Genomic DNA, 21,412 nt, shown 5'->3' with positions numbered 1-21,412 from the left:
AACAACTTGAGTCTGAATTCAGAGTAAACGTCATCCTCTTTTCCCAGCCCGCACCTCTGTTCCCCTTTCAACAGTACATGAGCTACACTGCGTAACAGTACACTGCTGGCATTGGTACCGAATGCAATACAGCGATGTAGCACAGGTGGTAAAGTGCTACAGTCCAAGGGTTTCATCTCCCTTCCCAAACACGTTTCCTATCACACATTAGACACTATGAGTTCTTGTTCCAAAGTGAATGGATATAGCCGAGGGCAGGTGCAGCACCAAGAAGCGTTTACAGAACTTTAAAGGGAACTGTTCTGACTGCTTTTGGCCAGTTCAATAGAGGCTGAACTTTAAATGCCTTCAGGGTGAAAGTCAGGGGCACTCGGCATCTGGGAAGGTCAGCAGCGCAATCCTTTTTTTTCACAAGCAGAAACACCTACTCAGCGTTATGACTAAATTGCTGCCCTACGTTTTTCATTTCAATATGCTCTAAATGCTGTCTGTCCTGTATAAGAGAACATTTTGCTCCCATTAATTCAGCTTTTCAAGTAAGATGCTAGAATTTCAGTTTGTCTCATGTGTAAGTTTCGTTTTCTGACGGTGCTGCAAACCCCGTCTATTCTGAAATTCATGTAAAGTTACAGTATCCGTAAGCATCATCAAGAAAGAATTAATTAGAGAAAGAAAGAAAAAGAGAAAGAAAGAAAATATTTATAAGAGACTGTTCTTTTGGGGAAAAAAAAAAGATAGCATTGTTCTGCAGGGATTGAAAAATACAGGATTTGGTCTGATTAAGTATCTGCTTATACATGAATTACAAATGCGAAGCTTTACTCATGGTCATTCTCAGCCATCTAATCTCAAACATTGGCCTGTCTTCTTGATAAAATAACACACATATGGACATAATCATTTACAAATATATAATATGTGCCTTCTCTTGTGTTTTTGACCCTTCCCAGTAAATCTTACCCTGTTCTCCCAAGCCCTGTTCCTTCTCTACCACAATAGTAACACCAAGCAGTCAGCCCTTGGTAGCTTGGGTGTTATCACAGGATCACAGAATCAGTAAGGTTGGAAGGGACCTCTAGAGATCAATCTAGTGCAACCCCCCCTGCTCAAGCAGGGTCACAGAGTTGCATCCAGGTGGGCTTTGAATATCTCTGGAGAAGAAGACTCCATAATCTCTCTGGGCAACCTGTTCCAGTGCTCCGTCACTCTCACAGGGAAGAAATTCCCCCTCACGTTCAGGCGGAACTTCCTGTGCTTCAATTTCTGCCCATTGCCTCTTGTCCTGTCACACGGGACAACTGAAGGGAGTTTGGCCCTGTCCCCCTGACACCCTCCCTTCAGGTACTTGTACACATGGATAAGTTCCCCCCTCAGTCTGCTCTTCCCCAGGCTGAAGAGGCCCAGCTCTCGCAGCCGTTCCTCATGGGGCAGGTGCTCCAGCCCTCTGATCAGCCTCGTAGCCCTACGCTGGACTCTCTCCAGTAGCTCCATGTCTCTCTTGTACTGGGGAGCCCAGAACTGGACACAGTGCTTGAGATGAGGCCTCACCAGGGCTGAGTAGAGGGGCAGGATCACCTCCCTTGACTTGCTGGCAACAGTCTTCCTAATGCACCCCAGGATACCATCGGCCTTCTTGGCCACAAGGGCACATTGCTGGCTCATGGTCAATCTATCATCCATCAGCACTCCCAGGTCCTTCTCTGCAGAACTGCTCTCCAGCAGGTCAGCCCCCAGCTTGTACTGGTGCCTAGGGTTATTCCTCCCTAGGTGCAAGACTCCGCACTTGCCCTTGTTGAACCTCATGAGGTTCCTCTCTGCCCAGCTCTCCAGCCTGTCCAGGTCTGTCCTCTGGACACCAGGAGAGGAGTATGAAGCACCTGCACAGCAGCCTTCAGCGGGGATTTCACTGGCTTTCCCCAAAATCGCAGTGATAGACTTGTGACAACTTGGGATTAGTATGAAAGGTGGGAGAAAGTTAGAAGGTGCTGACTCCCCAGCTGCCCCGTGGACTCACTCATGAGGTGATCAGTGAGAATTTACTGTATACCTCCTTTTCAAGATTAAGTTGAACAAACTAGCTTTTATTTTGAGATCCCCAACAACTAAAAAGCATCAAAGCACTGTTGCTGAGATTTCAGTTGTTCATCTTGATTTGATAGCACATGTTTTGATATTATAAACATTTCTGTGGAATTGGAAGAAGCTCAAGCCTTTAGCTCTAAGCCCCTTCACTGTTCCATCTTTCCTTATCTCTTATATCTAATACTCTGTCACAGTAGAGAACTTTCTTCCCTCACTAAAGATAATAGATTCTGTCACTTCTCCTGCAGACACTTTAATGCTTTCTCACAGCCTGCCCTCTAAATCATGGTAAAAATATCTCTACAAAGGTACCATCTTGTCTTCTATCAAATCTCCTTTTAAGCTTTACCTCTACCATGATTTCTACAAAGTGCTGCTGTCTGGCAGTACCTGGGGAGAAAGCCAGCCAGGACTGCTGATGTTATGCAAATATGCTCGTTATACAAATATCTCACTGCCTCACACCTCTCGCTGAGTTCCCCCCTTGTCATCTTGTCATAATCCCAGGCTGCAAACACTTGAGGGCAGGGGCTGTGTTTTCACTTGCTAGCGTAGCACCACAAGGCCTGAACTGTTGATTGAGAGCTTCAGGTAGGCATGATTAATAACGTCAAACTACCCACTGCTGACTCCGTTGTCCCTTATACTGGTATCTGAGCTATTCATAGAGCAACCTCTTGTTCTCTTTCTTCCGATTTAAAGCTCTTGGAAAGTGTCAGAGTGACCAGATTAAGAAATGAAGTCTTTTGTTCCCTGAGCAGGTCTCGCATATCTGGCTAAGCAGCTAAACAAATGAAATTGTTCCTTCTTCCATTTTCCCCAACAGTAATTTTAGGAATGATTCATCAGTAACACAAGGACTCCAATTCCTGCAGTCCCCTATCAGTCAGAGTATGGTCAACAACTGAAATCATTCTAAACCCCAAAAGTCTTGAATTTCAATGCAACACTAAGACTGGCTTGTGTCCAATGCTGACTTTTCCACATAGCTCTCAGGGAAACCTGCACTGTTAGAAGTACTTACTATTTTTCAGATGAGACACTAAACTCAGGTCAAATCTTTCAGCTGAGAGCTGAAAGGCATTTAAAAATCCCATGGCAATTTTCAGGAAGAGTTATCATTACTTGTGCTATCCTTGGACTGCACTGTCCCTATCTGCTCTCCTACACACAACCTTTGGGGAAATAAGTTCTCATGTTCCAAGCTGTTGTTGAGCTATTTCTAGATACACAGTAGTTGCAACTTTTTCTTTTCTTTTCTTTTTCTTTTTTTTTTTTTTTTTTTTTTTTTTTGCAATGGCATGCTATGTCCACAGAGATGTCTTGAGTACTTTGCAGCAGCTACACAAATATGCGTGTATATATATAAACAGGCTGTGCTTTGAACTGGAGCCAAGCGAACTGTTTTTCCAGGCTTCCTATTCTAGAACTGCACTTCACAGCGCAGAGGCCTCTGCTAATATGGGTGGCATAGAAAGGTAAAGAGAAGATGTCTCAGCTGAGAAGCAATATTAGCCAGTTTCCTTGCAAATGCTGCCTTGAAAAATGAGAACTGAGGAAATCAAAGGAAGGAGATTGCTGAACTCCAAAGCTTATCAATGACCTTTTTCCCCTAAAAGAAGTTTATTACCGAAAGTCCACACCAGAATGCTCCAGAATCCAGAAAAAAACATAACTGGGGGCTCCAAATACATTCCCTGCTATAGGAAACAACTTCTCTGTAGCCAGCCATCCAGGACTGATCCAGGATTACTTTGGTGACAGCAATCCCTGTACCTCATTGATAATCAGCAATTTTGACAGTAAGATCTCTATACTTTAGTGACTTAAAGATGGATAAACTTTTATATATTAAGCCTGAAAACAACATCTTTAACCTGAGTTCATGTAAAGAAGGTACTTGCAAGCTGATATATATGGCTTCTCCTTTTAACAGTTTTTTTCTCTTTTTTACAATTACAGTGCTACAAGTTGCAAGCTGGTTAGAGCACTAAATCATAGGAAACTGAAAAGCCAGGAAAAGGAATGTTTTTCTTCCCGTTGACATAAAATAATAAGCTGCCCAGTCACATGAAGAAAACTTTCCTTGTGTTCCCATCCTTTTCCATATAAGGCAGAGATCCATCTATAACTCAGTCACATATATGTGAAGGAGATGATGACAAACTGAATCTTGCTGAGGATTTTGAAAGACATGTAGGGAGCCACCACAGAAGTCATATTGGAGATAAATTTCCCTTTGCGGAGGAAAGTGTAAGCATGGTCATGCAAGATGCAGACAAACATGGGGAGCTGAAGTTAACACAGAAGCTGGGCAGGCTGAAAAAAAAAAGAAAGGTTAGTTTAGCTGGAGATGTGGAGACTCATTTTGGGAAATCTTCCTCCAGGTTTTCAGATGAGATTGGTATAGAAATCATGAGGAATAAAATGCCCTCATACAATTCTGTTGTGTCTAGACATGTCCCATTACTGTGACTTTTGTGCATTACTGCTTACAGAAGCTTGACCTTCAGCGAATCAAGAAAAATAGGACTTCCACTGTTACTGGAACCCAGAACTGTCAAAAAGCCTTAAACATACTCACTTGATGGATGAATCTGCCTGCCAAAACAGCTGAACAGTTCTTTCAAAACTCAGCACTGCCTCAGTTAAAGTTGGACAGATGCTTATACAAGTTTAATAGTTTATGTTTATGTTTAAAAGGAGGAACAAGTTATTTGCAGTGCAGCCAAATTTTCAAGGTGAAGAAGAAGAGAAATCACAGAAGATATTCTACCAGGCACTCAGAGAAGCGCAAAGGACAGTATGGGCTGCTGAGAGAATATGGAAGCGGTATCTGTCAACCAAGCTCTTCCCTCATTTACTTTACCTCTGCTCCTTTCATTTTTTTCCTCTTGTCTCTTATACAACTTCTGCTATAATTATTCATTGTCTCTTTCTCCGTCCCTTAGTTTTCTGCCCCCATCTGACACCCTTTGTTCTCTCAGCCCTTGGTAATTTTCCGGTGATCTGAAGCTCAGCTGCAGTGCCTGAATGCTAACCCTCAGTTTGGGTCCTCAGTTGTCTGAGTGCAGTTTGGAGGACCTCCAAAGAAGCAGTAGTCGTTTGTGCCCCTCTCAACCACCTTATCCCTCTGCCAAAATGTTACTGTTCCCTGAAAGATGGCTGAGGCAGACATATCGGCTTCTTATCCCCTTGTAGTTGACAGTCTATGGCATGCTATGCCAGAACGGATCACAGAGTGCTTTGTAAAGGGCAACATGGAGTGTTGAATGACTACATGCTTGTCCAGTCTGCAGAATTAGCATCAGCTCAGCTGGCTGGCTGCTCCTAACACAGCTAGCTCCAAACAGCGGAGACTGTAAACAAATATGTAAATCAATGTAAAAGAAAGAGACACTCTTGGTTTTAGAAGTCATGTAATCACCTGAGAACTTCAAACATGCATAGAAATCACTCAACTATTGCAGAGAAAGTCAGTGGCATAGGCCCCCGAGAGCAGTCAATAAATCAATACATGCATTGGGATTGTGCTGAATCAGTGCGTAGCACTGATACTAGCTATTTGGGGACAGTAAAACAACAACATACGCTTTTTAAAAAAGAAAGTTACAGGCAGGGGAGGGCTAGGGAAAAAAAAAGAGAGAGAGAGAGAGAGACAAAACCTGCCCAGCTCACCTCCAACAGAGTGACAACTGGCTCAGAACTAAACCTTCAGTCTTTAGCAGGAAGCCCTGAGAATACTGCAAAGGCCCTAGAGAGGTGTTCTTCACTTTTCCACACTGCACATCTTTTCTTTTCTAAGACTTTCTCCCTATTTTCAGGGATATGGGCAAGACACAGTAGTAACCAACTGGTTATTCTTGTTTATTGCTTCTGGAGGAGGTATCTGCAGGACAGAGGAGCTCCATGTGTCCAGGAATGTGGGCATCCCATGGTACTATCTTGTATTAAGTGCTATGCTTGAATCTGTGATCATGCACAAACTACTTCTCATCTCCTTATCTCACAAAAGGAAAGTAAAGAAAAAGACAGAGTTCTCAGCTGCATAAATACTTTTCTCTTGCCAAGGCATCTTCTCTAGGCCGGCATCCTGCATTTTTAGCCCCAAAGAGCAGCATCCTTCCCTCAGAGAGCAGGTATCTTTAACTAGTTTTCCTACTATCTTCTGGAAATTGCAAGGGGGGAGAAGAGATTATGCGAGGGTTAAAAGTTCTTATTTTTCAAAGCACAGATTCCTGCAATGTCTTGTGCTATGCTAATTTTGCAAACACAGGCAGCCTCTTTTGAAGAGATATAGTATAATCTAATATGACCCACAGTAACTATGGGGCAATAGATTCACATACACAGTATGTGGTTGTCGTATGAGATTTTGCAAAGGACAATACTGAAATTTAAGCAAATATTTTTCAAGATTAAAAAAATCTAGTGGATTTATATCAACTGCACAATATAACTGAGGCAAAGAAAGGTTTTCAAGTTACATTCAGATGAGAATCCTTCTAAAAGAGGGGTACCAGGGCTCTGTACAGTGTTTGAAAAAGTAGGCCACTACATATGGCATGTAAACATGGCTATAGTGTATTTAGTTTTTAAAGCTGAATTCCAGCTTTTACTGTAACCCCCACTTAAGCTCTCCACTTGCTCATAACTGTTGCAAAAGAATGTCTTTGGAACTGTAGTTTTTCATAAACTGTCCAAGCACAGAAGTGAATTTAGGGAAAGCACTTTAAACTGAATTGATGCACTGGTGTGAGAACAAAACAAGCTTGCCATTCCTCATTAGTTCCAATGTTTTTTTGAGCCTGAAGCACTCACACTTGGCTCAGCTCTTTTTGTATTTAAACTTCAATGGTTTTGAGTCAAAAACAAAGAACATCTGTTCTGCAATTTTAAAGCTAGACCTATTTAACATTTTTTCCTTAATGTGCATGATTTGATTCATTGCCCTGTTGTATTGATGTTACTGGAGGGGCTTTACACATGATTTGGAAGAAAGATCAGCAAACCAGGACACCCAAGATGGCAAGCAGGCAGATGGGAACAGCATGCTGTTGGGCTAGTACAGGGCCAGGAGCTGGGAGCCACAGCATAGAATCATAGAATCAGTAAGGTTGCAAGGGACCTCTGGAGATCATCTAGTCCAACCTCCCTGCTCAGCTGGGTCACCTACAGCATGTTAGACAGGGTTGCATCCAGGCGGGCCTTGAACATCTCCGGAGACGGAGACTCCACAACCTCTCTGGGCAACCTGTGCCAGCATCTTGAGAGAGGTATTTGTGAGAGGCAGCAGCTGTCAGCTCCTGGTTCAAAATTGCGTTCTGAGCTCAGCAAGAGCCTTCTAGAGAAGCAAGGCACCTTCCATCAGCTGACCAGCTGCAGGATCTTACTTCCCTACTAAGCAGGATTGCTGATTTCAGCCAGGTTTCTATAGGAATATGTACCTTCTTCTGGAGAACAGAAACGTGAAACTTCTCCAGATTAGCAGTGTAACCTTCTTTATCCTGGACTGCAGGACTGCCTCTCTTCATTATCACTTATACCTACAGAGCTGCTTTTCTGTTTCAGACCTGCTGAACAAAGAAAAGTATATGCATATTCTGAAATTTAAGAATTCTTAAAGAAAGGGAAATATTTGCCATTTCACCATCACATATCTTCGTTAGACTATTTTACTTAGTCAATTATTTTATTTATTGGAGAAATTGTCAAATGTACTTTTTTTCAAAAAGGCTGCAGTTAAGCACAGCTGGGAGACATTAGCTTATCCAAAAATCTGCTGCTTTTCATCAACTAAAAGCAATGACCAAAACAAGGTTTTTACTTATGGACTACAGCTAGATCTAAGCAAAAGTATCTTTGAGGGCACAAGACACACACTATACTTAGAGATCTCATCTTCATGCTGTAGGATTCTTTATTGACACTTAGTTCCGTCCAAGTTCGAGGCAGTTGAAAATTGCCTCTTTCCACTTAGTTGGGAGGATTACATTGCCTTTTGCATTGCCTGATTTTGCTATGAGTTACTTTTTACCTTAAGATCGCTTATTTAAACCTCATGCAGTCTACACTGTTTTGCTAGTGCTTTTCATCTAGGTGGAGGGGCAACTGGATATTGTGGTGTGGGAAATTTCTGAATCAATGAATTCTGGCTTTTCTGTCTAACCAAGAAAGACAGTATCACATTGCAAATGTCATCAGAGAAGAAGAAAGTATAAACGCAGCAGAAATGGCAACTTCCTGGAATAAAGATAATACAGTTGAAGACCCCATCTTCATCTGAAGCAGACAAATGCCGAAAATACCTTTGTTGCACCAGCAAGAAATGTCATAAGAAAATGTTTGGATGCTGTTCATGTCACACCATACTATGTTGGCATTTCCTTTTGACATGCAGACTTGTCAGTTTTGAGTGTATCTGCGAACTACAGATGCTTTTAAAATAAGGGATGGAGGAAACTAGATTCCCATTCAAAACAGAGCATGTGTAGAAAGTCTGTCACAGGTCTAAAATGGACTGGGATTTATTGGTCATACAGACAATTTTCTGGCTGCGCTAACACTGGGGTAGGGAAAGAACATACTGAGATGTCCTCTGTCCCCAATCTTTCAAGCAGGCTTTGAAATCTCCAAACAGAAATATTCCTCTATTTTAGAGACCAGCTGTTCTACAAGAGGTGGGAAATAGAGGGAGCAACAGGCAAGCAGATTTGAAACCTGCTCATATTGGCATAGCAGAATTGTATTAACTCATCTCTTGGATGACAGCATGTAAAAGACAAGACAATTCTCAGAGGATTTTCCCACCTGTGCATTTATAAGTATACAGATAATAATAAGTTATAGTCTCTTCCCCCTGTCTCTCCAATGCTAGACATTAAATAAGGCACGACTGGTGAGGGTCATGCTTCATTCTGAGTAACAGACTTGCAGCGCCTGGGGCTCACTATGTGTGCCACCTTCTGTTGTCATCATCTCCTTCAGGAGCCAATGCTGACATTGTATAAAGGTGACTGAACTAAGCACAGATTAAAAATGAAGGTAAATTGCAAGGACTGACAGACTCGCAACATCTGATCTTGTAATAGACAGCAACAGAATATTCCACAGCAAATCAGTCAGTATTGTGCTCCAGAGGAGCATCTTGATTCAACAACTACATCAAAACGTCCAGCCTCTGCAAAGACATCTCTGCTTACAGAGCCTAAAGCCTGGGAATCCTCCTCCGTACGTGCCTTTACGTAGCAATGAGGCCACGTAAAGGCATATATAGAGGGAAGAATAATAATTTAAGATGATCATTAATATCTGGAAGAGTTGTATCTTCAGTCTGTGAGGTACTCCCCAAAAATGCATCTACAGTGACACTTACGATAGAGCCAAAGGATCACACACTCCCAGCCATTTGAGTGACCTTCCCTGCATCTGTATATTGTCAGCACCAGCTTCCACATCACTCTTCTTAATTCTCCAGCCAACCCTGTCTATGAATTGACTTTCTTTCTCCTTTCAGTCTTGTCCCTGGTCATGGAGAACAAAGATAGGAGGTACAGTGCCATGTGGAACTGTGGGATTGCTGCTAACAACTACCCATTCTTGCAGGCTGCAGCAGCCAGATAAACTAAATATATCATATGTAACTTCAGAAAAGCTTCTGGTCCCCGACTGGATGGCTGCTAAGGCATATACTTAACAGGTTTCTGTATAGGTATCTGGTGAATTGGAGCTTGAAGGTGAGCCTGAAGTCAACCACAATTATCAGACATATTCTTATCCTTACTGCGCATCTAATCTCCCACCGGACAGTGAGGATAACTGAAGTTCTTGACTTCCTCCAGCACTCACAAGCTTTATTTATTCTTGTGGTAAGAAGCTTCATAGTGTCTAGGGAACAGTACTATCAACTCTGGCCAACATCCCAGAGCTTTTCATTTGAAATCTCCAATCCAGGTCTTGGAGTAGCTTGGAAATGATAACTGAGGCTCTGAGTTTGACTGGATACTCTATGGAAAACCAGTGTAAAGAGTAAGAATCAGTTTGATATAGTTCTGTGTGTCTTGAGTTGTTAAGGACAAACACTGCAGTGTTCTGTAGCACTGTGTTTCCTGGGGACTTGTGGCATCACGCCAAGCATAAAGTATCCCTGCAGATCCAAGAGCAGGTGATGTTTCAGGATACTTTTCTCCTCCCCAAAATCTCTTTACCAGACAAAATGACAAATGGGTGTTTTGGGCATTTTTCCAGAAGTCTCTGAACTGATGCAATCATGCAGCAAAACTCAACTAAGACATTCACATCATTTTCACCTTGGTATTCTCTCTGCATAAAGTATTTCCCCTCCCTTTTCTGCCCCTTTGGATGCCTACTAGAACTTTGCCTATTGACCAGAAGGGGTAAGTAGAAAAAAATTAGTGCAAGTCCAACAGATCGATAGTATTTACCAGATACTACAGGCACAGGCTTCTTAGCTATCATTATTGTTAATAATAGTGTTAGATTCTAGGTAGGTGTTCTTCCTGAAGTAACACCATGCTGAGCTGAAATTTAACCCTTCACACATTCAAAAGTCAAACAGATTGTCATTGAAACAACTGAATAAAATCACTAGTCCTTGATCTAGTCTCATATTTTTATTTAAAGGTAATGAACAGTTGAATTCACATTAGGTCTCATCAGTGTTCCTTAGTCAGCATGATTGTTCTGGATTTTCTGGCATCCCTACAAACTAAGTAAGGTTATTTAGGGGCTTGGAGCTAGGATGGATGAAAAGGGAAAGTAGACAAGATGCTGCCACCTTTTGGTTACAGAAATGAGAACAGATATTATCTGGAAAGATCTAGCTAATGGAAATTAAAAGACGGCGTCCTTTTCCTGTAATGAAACAAGCTGAAAATCAATATAGTGGAAGAAGCATCCCTTCATGTTCTAAACTGGTGCTATAAACTTTGCACATATATTTCAGATTTGTTCAATCTGTTGGGGATAATTAAAAAATCAGCAATCATTTATCTCACTTCAAACATGTAATGTTGAGTTCGGTCACCTAAAACTAAAGCTCTGATTCACTGATCTGACTGGAGGAACAAAGCTGGAGAAATTGAAGAATCTAAGATCTCAGGAATTAATAGCTTATTAAAGTAAGTTACTGCTCTTATATGTTTGGCTACTCCTGTTTGGCTACTTATATGAACAAATACAATTAAGGTGGCCTGACACTTTCATTACTAGGTCTGTTATCAACAGCTTGTAACTTTTAACCTTAACTGGACAAGATTGTTTATGCTGGTTGATTGTCAAGGACCTGAGGATATTTTCTTTGCTTGTTTCTTAAAATGTTGGCTTTGCTTTCTGTGAGAATAAGAAGATAGAAGAATGCCCATCTTAATAAAAGAAATGCAAGATTGCTCTGTTAAGAAGTTTTTACATCCTCTGCTTTGAAGCAGAGCCTTTAAGTTTAACAGGGGAGTTGTTTGCACTGGGGATGTGCTTCTTATTACTGCTATGACTCACTGCACAAACTGGCCCACTTGATAAGCCTTAGTTCAAATATGTTCTGTAAAGCTTATGGGAGCTTGTGAGCTCAAAAAAAGAATATTCTGCTACTCACAACTCCTATTTGCCAAAGATTCTTTACATTTAGTGTTTACACATATTCACTGAGTATACCTCATCTTGGGGCACACAAATCTGCTGAACACTTGGTTCTCTTAATGCCCAGTTGATACTGCAACCCCAGTGCATCAGCCAAGAGGATGGAATAACACTTGTAAACTGACTATTAGAATGCTAAGGGTTTTCCTGTTTATGGTTTTACCATACAAAGGATCCTCTCCTACTGTGTCCACCTTCATCGGTCCTCATACTTCACAAAGTTACAAAAATAATTTTTCCAGAGTATTTTAACTGAATTTACTCAAAGATCTAATCAATCCTGTCAATTGTACCTGCAACTGAATTGCCTCACTCTAGGCTTCCTCCCTGGAGTCTTGCAAGCTCCTCTGAAAAGTCAGTTCTGGACCCAATTTTGTAAAGGTTTGTATGCAAATCATCAGGAACTTTAGCATTTCATCTGTGAACATTTTAACAGTGAAAAAGCAAATAGTGACTGACAGTAAAACAAACAAAAAAACTCGAACTCACCATTGTTTTCATGTTCATTGCCACCCCCTAATTGGCCGGGACGAGCTTTCGCTTTCGTTGCTCATTCCCTCTTCTGCATTTTCCTGCCATGTTGTCAAACTTGTAAAGGACTAATTTATTCCTGCCCCTAGAGCATGAGCATTTTACCACATAATTCCCCCAATTACTGTGTTCTTCAGCAATTAAATTAAGAGGGTGGAGGGAAAAGTTCTGTCTAGCCTACAGGTTAGGACTGTAGTATTTCCATTTCAGTGTGAAGGCTTGTATTTAAAGTGTGAGAATTAAATAGATGTCTTTTCAAAGTATTTTGACAGCTTTGTGTTCAGTACCCTGCAAAGAAGCTGGTACCTAGTTTCATGGTGAAATTATGCTCCTTGTTCTTTATCACTTGATATAATAATTAAGATACAGTTCCATAACTGGGCTGTCCTTATGTCAGCATACAAACAATCTATTCCATCTGGACACAGTAAATTATGCACTAATAATTATCCTATAAAACACAAGTACCCATAAGTCAGTTATACCTGGTGGCCACATTTCTCTGTCTTCTGTCCTCATTCCTCTGTCAGTGTCTTCCTATTATGCTCAGTCTTCTTGCCATCAAACTCAGTGATGGTCTCCCACTGATTTCAAAAGAAGTAGGATTTGAAGAGATTTTAAGAAATATGTGAAATTGCTATCATTAGCATTTTCCAAAACATTTATTGAAATCCAAATATTTTTATAATTACTCCTTTTCCTCATTTTTTCCTTCCCTTTTTTGCTCTTCTCACTCCCCTCCTCTATCAGTTTGAAAATCTAAGTGCTTCATATCTTCTTTGAAAAGGGCTTTGAGGTCTATAGATCAAAAAGTCTTCTATATCACTATTAATAGGATCCATTTCAAAACATCTTCCTTCAAGCTAATTTGTATTTCTGAACAGTAAAAGAGGGATTAAAAGATTAAGATGGATTTAAACCTTCTCCTCATTAATATAATTTAAAATTGGGATGAATGCAACATTATTTTTAACTCTAGCATATTCCACTTTGGTTAAAATTCAGATAAGGAAAAAGGTAGGGTAACGAAGTCACCAGAGAACAGAGTTAAAGACCTTCCTCTGCTAGTCATATTTCATCTATCCTCCTCTTTAGCTCCTTCTTTGTTAAACAGGCTAACACTTACTTGTACGAATCTCAAGAGATTCTGTGAGAATACACTCTGTTGGGGTTGACAGTCAGTGAAATACAATGACAATTAAAACCATACCTACAGAAACAAATAACACAAACAAATCAAATCTATGCCTTCAGAAGCTCCAACACATGAGTCCATAAGGACATCACTTTTTGAACAACAGTCTTGCTAAAATGTTAATGAAAACAGTAATAATAAAAGTAAGAAAATTTGTAACACATCAGAGTAAAACAACTAATACAAATCCAAAATATGCAGAAAAGTAAAACTGTTTAAAATGTTCAGTTACTGGGTTTGTAATGCACATGCAATATCAGTTCATAATGAGAATAGCAATGTCTGAATTCATAAACAATCACATACTAAACACTGTAAGCTTGCCTGCAAAAACTACAACTTTTTAAGTTATTACTCCTCTTCTGGAGTAAATCTAGCCATGCTGACAAAATCTGTGCTGAAAAATAAAAGTTTGTAAGGAAAGATAATACCCTTTAATAGATGAAATCAGACCAAATGTAAGGACCCTGAGCTTGAAAGCTTGTTTATTTTTCCCATTATATATGATAAAAGACATTACCTCTACCTCCTCCTACAAACCTAACCTTTCTTGTAGACTACAGCAGTATTACTTCAAAAGTAAGAGCTTTTACAAGATCCACTTTACTATAGTTGATGAAAATAAACAAGCAGTTACATGAAATGACATAATAAAATATGTCCATTTGAACTCTGGAGAACGAAGTTGGAACCTCTCCTTCACAAAACCTAAGATAATTTGGACTGAAATGGATTTGAGGATTTATAATCATTTTCATTATTCTCTGTATACTGATAAAATTGTTTAAAGCTAGTAATTTTCCCATTTGTCTTTTTCTCACAGCAATGAAAAGGATGAAACAAAAATCTAGAAAAAGATGATTATAAAAACATAAAAGTGGGTGGATAACATTCACCGCCATGAAAAAGAACTTGAAAAGCTTTTAGTCCATCTTCTCTGTAAGTAAGTATACTTGAAGTTCACAGTATCCCTTAAATTATGAGATATGGTCAGACTTCAACCAGACTCCAAGGTTATGCCTATCTTGTCATGCTCTTTTGAGATCTCTGTCCTTTTTTTCCCCATTATAATCTGTATTTTCAAAAAAGATTCCAGTACTCAAAGCAGTATCTAAACTAATGCTAGAGCTCTCCATTGTCAGTCACTAATGACATTAATGACAATTACTATCTGCCTATTCTGTAAAGCTGAAAAGCTTGTCTGCATCTGAAATCTACCATGGGTGAATTTGTATAATTTCATGATAAAATGATTTGCATTTGTAAATCAAACTTTTTTTTTTTTTTTTTTTTTTTTTTTTTAAGTGAAACCTCTGGCTTTATATTAGAATAGAACTTCTTTGGAAAAAGAATCACTCAAACAATGACCATTAGTCCAAGTATGTTTAACTTCGCCACCTGGAAGCTGCTAAGTGCTTCCACTTGGGGGGGGGGGGGAGGTGGGGAGGGGAGGAAGGTTTGTTGGTTACCTGGACTCTCCTTTCTATCAGGCTGACCAGCTGCTTATACAGCCTGATTTATTGGTGTTCCAGCTTCTGACACATTCCCTGTGTTTGCAGAGCCAAGCCTTAAGCTTCAGTGTGGTCTGGTACTCCGGTCCTGGTTTCATTGTCCTAGGAAGACAAAAACATGCCATCTCACTGGAAATCTGCCCTGTATGCTGTGCAAATATCTAAGCAGATATCAACAAATGAAGGAAAAGGAAACAATTAGAACATAAGCAAATACTGCAATAAGTAATCTCTACTTTAATAAATGTAAGAAATGTATCAGCAGGAACTCTGGAAACTTTACAGCATCTGCAGCTACCATTAAGAGCAGGAAACTGTGTCTGTGACAGCTATGAACTTGTAAATTCAGCTACCTGTGTTATGTATCTCTCCCAGTGTTGATATTGACTGGGATCCAGAGCAAGCAGAGATAGACTGTGAAATCCAGGTTCTCCATTGATGCTTAAGTCTGGAAAGAGTTTCAGCCAGTCCTGGATATCTAATCTCCCACATCATACCTAGAAGATCCACTTCTATCATGCATGGACTCTCAAACACTACAATAGGGTATGTATACAATACAACTTTATGGCAAGACTTAAAGTACATAAAGATTTAAGGTAAGATTTAATCTATACAGCCACACAAAATCATCTTTTTTAAGGAAGTACAGCTGGGACTCTCAGTCTGATAGATAGACCAAAAACTGGCTGGACCACAAGGCTCAACTAGTAGAGACCAATGGTGTATATTCAGCTGGTAAACAGCACAGTATCCCAGTACTGATACTATGGCTCATATGTTCAACATCTTGATCAGAGGCATGGGTGATGACACAGAATACATCCTTAGCAAATTTATGGACACCAAATTAGGGAGAGTGGCTGACATGATGAATGGCAAAACTTTATCCACAGAGACCTCAATAAATCTGAGGATTAAGCCAATAGAAACCTCACAAAGTTCAATAGGGCAGAATAACCTCAGGTATCAGGACAGGCTGGGAATGGACTGGCTGAGCATCAGCCCACTGCAAATAACCAAGGGATCACAACAGATCTCAGGCGGAGTGACAGCCAATTGAAGCCAACAGCATGCTCTCATTGCAAGTAAGGCAAACCGCATACTGGACTACAGTGAAAGGAGCATGGCAGACTCACTAGGAGAAGTTATTTTCCCCAGTCATTAAAACAGAGAACTCAAGAGTAAAAATTTTCACAGGCAAATGCTGACAAGTTCTATTATAACTAAATGACTTATCCAGTACACACAGAAAGAAAAAGAGCACTTTTTCAAAGAAATGGGCATAATTTAGTCTGGAAATTACAACATAGAAACCTTCAGCAGAGCAGTGAGATTCTGGAAAACTTCCAGACTTCAGTAACAAGGAAAAGCAAACTAGTTATAAGATGGAGTCTAACAGTTTATAAAATGACTGATACAATGATATTGCTTATGACAGTAAACGATGACATAGGAGGTCTCTCAGATTCATGTCTTAAATAATTATTTTAAAACCTCCTTTTGTTGTAGTGACACATTAAACAACTTATTCAAACCAAGAGTGAAAGACAAGCAGTGTAAGAGGTAGCAAAGGCCAGTGAAGAGCCTTGTTATGCCGATGCAAGCAGTAGCAATGGCTGTAGGTAGAAATGTCTACAAAAAGCTAAAGGGATGCCACTCAGCCAGGCCCACCAGCCACAAAAACATTATTTTGATGAACTCTGAGGTCAAATGTGGAAAGCAAATAATAGACTCTAGTGAAATCTGGAAGTCCCCTTAAACATCCCTAATGCCTTCCCAGCTAGGAGGGCCACGTCTTCTTCAAAGCGGTCCGTACATACTCTAAGGACTGACACACTAACTCCACACTGATGAGCTACTGATAGTGACAACTGGGGATGAGTGAGGGAAAAGCAAAAGTTTTCCAAATAGAGAAGGCTGTGTTTCCTCAAGGATGGGAACTGCATATAGGTATGCCACTGCTGCAGCTCTTCAGAGAGTTTAAGGAAGTTATTTTATCACTGGTGATAATCTTCAACCATCAGCCCCATTAGCCACTTAGATGTCAGAGCCTGTGAGTGGTACTGTATCAAGTGAAACTACTCTAGAACAAGATTTAAAGGAAATGACCATTTGATTTCCTCCTCTCACAGGCTGTCTTCATGGGTCTTTATCATCCTAGGTTTGAAGTCACTAGACCATTTTGAAGTTTTTTTTTTAAAAAAAAAAAAGTTTGTGCAGCTGAAGTCGTAAGTAAGAGGGTGGGATGACAACGTAAGCAATCTTAGACACAGGTAACCATTCTGTGCGCCCTTGCAGTAGCTACTGCCCATCATGTCACATAAATTTACCAGAGAGGAGGTAGCCAGTAAAATTTTCATAGCTACAGAAGTACTTTTATTTTTATTTCTGCTAGAATAGAGCTATATCTGTTTCAAAAGACTTCGGGTGGCTGAGAAGGTAGCCAGCCGTGCCACAGCAGATGCAAGCGGTTAACAGAAGTAAGCTTAGCACTTGACTTGAGGAAGTCAAATAATCTGGTTTTGTTGGGAGTAAATTCTGAAAGTCACCTTCCAGATTCCACTGCTACAGCAAAGACTTTTAAGACAGGTTAAACAAACTCCATTTTAAAGGACTAGTTAACTGTAAAATGCAGTATTGTGTTTGTGTGCAGGGAAAAGACCACAAAAAAAGCAATACAGTTATGAAAATCACATACTTGTATTTAACAAGTAAAATCTCCCCAGAGACCACCCACACAAAAGGAAAACATAAATTTACAACAAGCGGAGTTTTACGAACTGAATGAAAACAAAAATGTATTGGCAGGTATTAAAACTGATAATAAATACCACTTTATGGAACCAATTGCAGCTTAATGATAATTTGATTTACACATAAAGTAAAATGGTGTTTCCTTAAAACTGTGTGCAGTTGAAACCCACTGACAGAATACCTGTTGCTGGCTGCCATAAAGGCTATTAGCCTAACAACCAGTCACTGTTAGCTCCAGTGACAGATCTAAAGGTCCTAACTGTGCAGAAAAGTTAGATGTCAGCCTGATCCCACATGATAAAAATTGTCTTTGTATTATACTTCCAAAACTTAGAAAGTTGTACTTTAAAAAAGTATAGAAGCACTGAATGTATTAAACATTTCCAGTGTTTAGAATGGCAAAGTTACACACAGGCAAGTAAAAATAAAATAGCACAGACAAACTTAATTATAGCTTTGAAAAGCTCAGTTATTCAACCTTAATGGAATCCTTCCAATAGTGCGCGGGGGGTTCGGTGTACTATACAGTACTCTATCATAAAACCACTGCTGGCCCAGAAGTTGTGATAGCTGCAGTTGCAGGATGCCAATGGGAACTTAGTGCCACTGCTAGTGCTAATGGTATGTTTATAGCCCATGCTTCAGTGCTTTCTAAAACACAGTAAAAGCTGCTGCTTCTTAACAGAAAACTCAATGCCAGCATCTCTCTGAACCCTCTGCCCATCAATGCACCACTCCTTTACTTCAGTGCCCAGTCAAGATGCACTGCTGCTTCCCCCTAAAATAGGGAACCACTGGGCATTATCTCTGTAACTCCCTTCTGAACATACACATTTATTCTGAGTCTGAGAGCTAACACAGCAGGCTGCCCTCACTGATGCAGGACTAGTTCATCTCAGCATATATAGCTTTGGATAGGTAGTGAGACAAACAGCAGGTCAGGGAATTCCTGGAGCACTGATTCGGGTGTGAGGTGAAGAGTTATCTTTCTCAAAGCAAATATAAAGTGGATTTGAACATGTGACTCTTTGGCTATGTCTGCTTTTATTTAAATACTATCACAACTGGGAAAGTGAATCTCGGTTGTCTTCTCTCAACTCACCTTGTAGCACACTCTTAACATTTCTCAATAATTTGATATTCAGCATTACAAACTTTGAATTAGGGCCTCAGAGGAGAAAATATCCAGTTACTTATGTAAGCCAGTAATATGTGGGATATCGAGCATTTTCAGAGAAATCAAGAACCCATCTACAAGTTCATGAATCCTTGAGGAATGAGCACCGTGGTATTTGCCATATTGCCCTGAAAATCACTACTCAAACTAGACAAAATCTAACCAATAAATAAATAAATAAATAAAGCTTTACTATATTCAAATAGAAAGCTAAAGTACTAGTAACTAGACAGGACAAAATGTTGTTCTTAAAACTGGTTGGCATTTTGTCTTAATCTCCACAAACTTTGCATGTTCAGTCAGCAGCTGACAGGCAAAGACTTGCAGGTGGTAGAACTGGAGCAAAATTTACTATATAAAGCCTTATATTCCAGATACGTCTCAGACTCAGACTCTGTTCCAGCATCACACTTCAGCTAAGAAAATAAAAATCATTACACCAGAACAAACCAAGTGGCCACGCAACCCACTGCTTTAACCCTTTACAGTGGCCAGAAATAGGTGTTCCAAGGGAGTGTAAGCACAATAACAATACTCCCTTGTCTTCTGTCAGTGTCCAGCTTTGGCATCACCCGAGCATGATGGTACCTAATCCCACACAAAGTCTACCAGAACAAAGTTACCTTTTCTGAAAATGCTCAGTCCATGTGAGCTGGTAGAGAGAGGCTGTAAAATTCTACTCTTTGCATTGTGGCGAATATTTATCAGCTCTTAAAAAAAAACATTCTTAACATCTCATGGAAACAGTTTAACCCTGTGCATTAGGTACTACTTGAATGCAATCAGCTGGAAAAAGTACAGGGTATCTTGTGATCTGCTTTCTTCAACTCACCTTCGGTAAGAGTTGGTTAGTTTTCTCCTCACATTCAAAGGTGAAAACACCACTAGCTTTCCTTGCTTAGCTAGATTTTTTCTAGTTACAGCACCTCACAGAATATACATTTTCAGAGGCAGCAGATAGCAGAAAGTAGAATTAAAGGTGAGATCATACTTCACAAACAGATCTGGGAGAATTGTCACAATTGTGCTACTTAGCACTTCTTACTTTCACAATACTTCAGCAGAGTCCATAACCTTCAGTAAAGGCAACCTAATTCCCTCACAGGCTCTATGATGTATAGGAACATACAGTTCTCAGCAGTGTTGAAGAGTCAATGCAAAGCTCCTCAGCACCAACTGCTAAACTCTTACAGAGAAGCCAGGTTGTAAGCAACCTCCTGTGTAGGAAGGCAGCAGTTAAAAAGTAGTTTTTCCTCAAAAGCTTAAAATGGAGAAAGAGAACGAGCAAATTTGCTGTGCACTTCTACCGCAGCTCCTCTGCTTTCATTTCAATTAGAAAAGACACCAAAAAGAACCCTTTATGCTGTACCTGAAGAACTCTAAAACTTATGGGATTTAAGTAACTGATTAATTTTTCATATTTAAATAACAATGAGCTGAATCACAGGGGAATATGAGTGTATGCATAATAAGCCCTGAATTCCAGTGTACCTACCACTAGCATTACAGACGCAGAGATAACCTCCTAAATCTCAGAAGCATCCAGCACTGGGGGAAACGACAGCAAAGGCAGCTAACTGTTTTTGTCAAATCACAGCCTTACACAGAGATTTCATCATCCACCACGGTGTTGGCAGGCTCTGCTGGGTGGTGTGGATGGAAGGCCCCGAGCACCCAGAGGGTCAGAGGAGGGACCCAGGACTCGCAGACATGGTGCACCTCAGGATGTTATTAACTCTAATGAGCCACTCAGCCTGCTGGCAGGGAAAAAAATGAAAAAAAGGGGGGCGGGGGGGAAACGGGCTTTTTTTCACCGCAGGCCGACCAAAGACAGCGCAAGGAGAGGCCAAAGGGGTGCGAGGAGGTCTCGGGAGCCCAGGGCGAGGGCGGGTATGACGGCTGAGGCGAGGAGAGGCGGTGCCACCCGTGGCCCTGCCAGGCCCTCGGTCGCGAAGGCCGAGGAGTGGCGCAGCCCCGGCGGAGGCAGCGCGGGCGGCGAACGGCGCCCTCGGCGCTTCTCCCGCCGTCAGCAACGGCCGCGCCGCGCGGGAAGCGGCCGCCGGCGGGGGGAGGGGGCTGCGGCCCGGCCTCTGTCTCAGAGCCGTTCCGCCGGGCTGCGCGGCTCGCTAGCCGCCCCGGTGCCGCTTCTTGGCCCCGCACGGCCGCGGCGAGTCTTGGGGAAGTTGGGGCAGGGCGTGAGGAGCAACAAGCCGGAGCCGACAGAGAACCTTCCGCATGGTGAGGCTACGCCATCTTGCGATACGGCAAGAAAGGAACATGGCGGGCGCCATTTTGCATCTGAGCGAGACAGCGGAAGAGCCTTAGTGTTTTTCTCCACTGGGCGCCGCCATTTTAGCTTACGGAAGAATCTCCGCCTTCTCTAGACCGAGGTTCCCTGGCAGGGCGCCGCCATTTTGGGTTACGAACGAGACGGCGACCGCAGGGGTCCTTCCCCCCCCCCCTTAGGTGTCTTCATAAAATGCCCGTGGAGAATCCCCTCTTTTT

The sequence above is a fragment of the Rhea pennata genome, chromosome 4, assembly GCF_028389875.1.
Source record: "Rhea pennata isolate bPtePen1 chromosome 4, bPtePen1.pri, whole genome shotgun sequence".
In the NCBI taxonomy this organism is placed as follows: Eukaryota; Metazoa; Chordata; class Aves; order Rheiformes; family Rheidae; genus Rhea; species Rhea pennata.
This window is presented reverse-complemented; position numbering follows the sequence as displayed.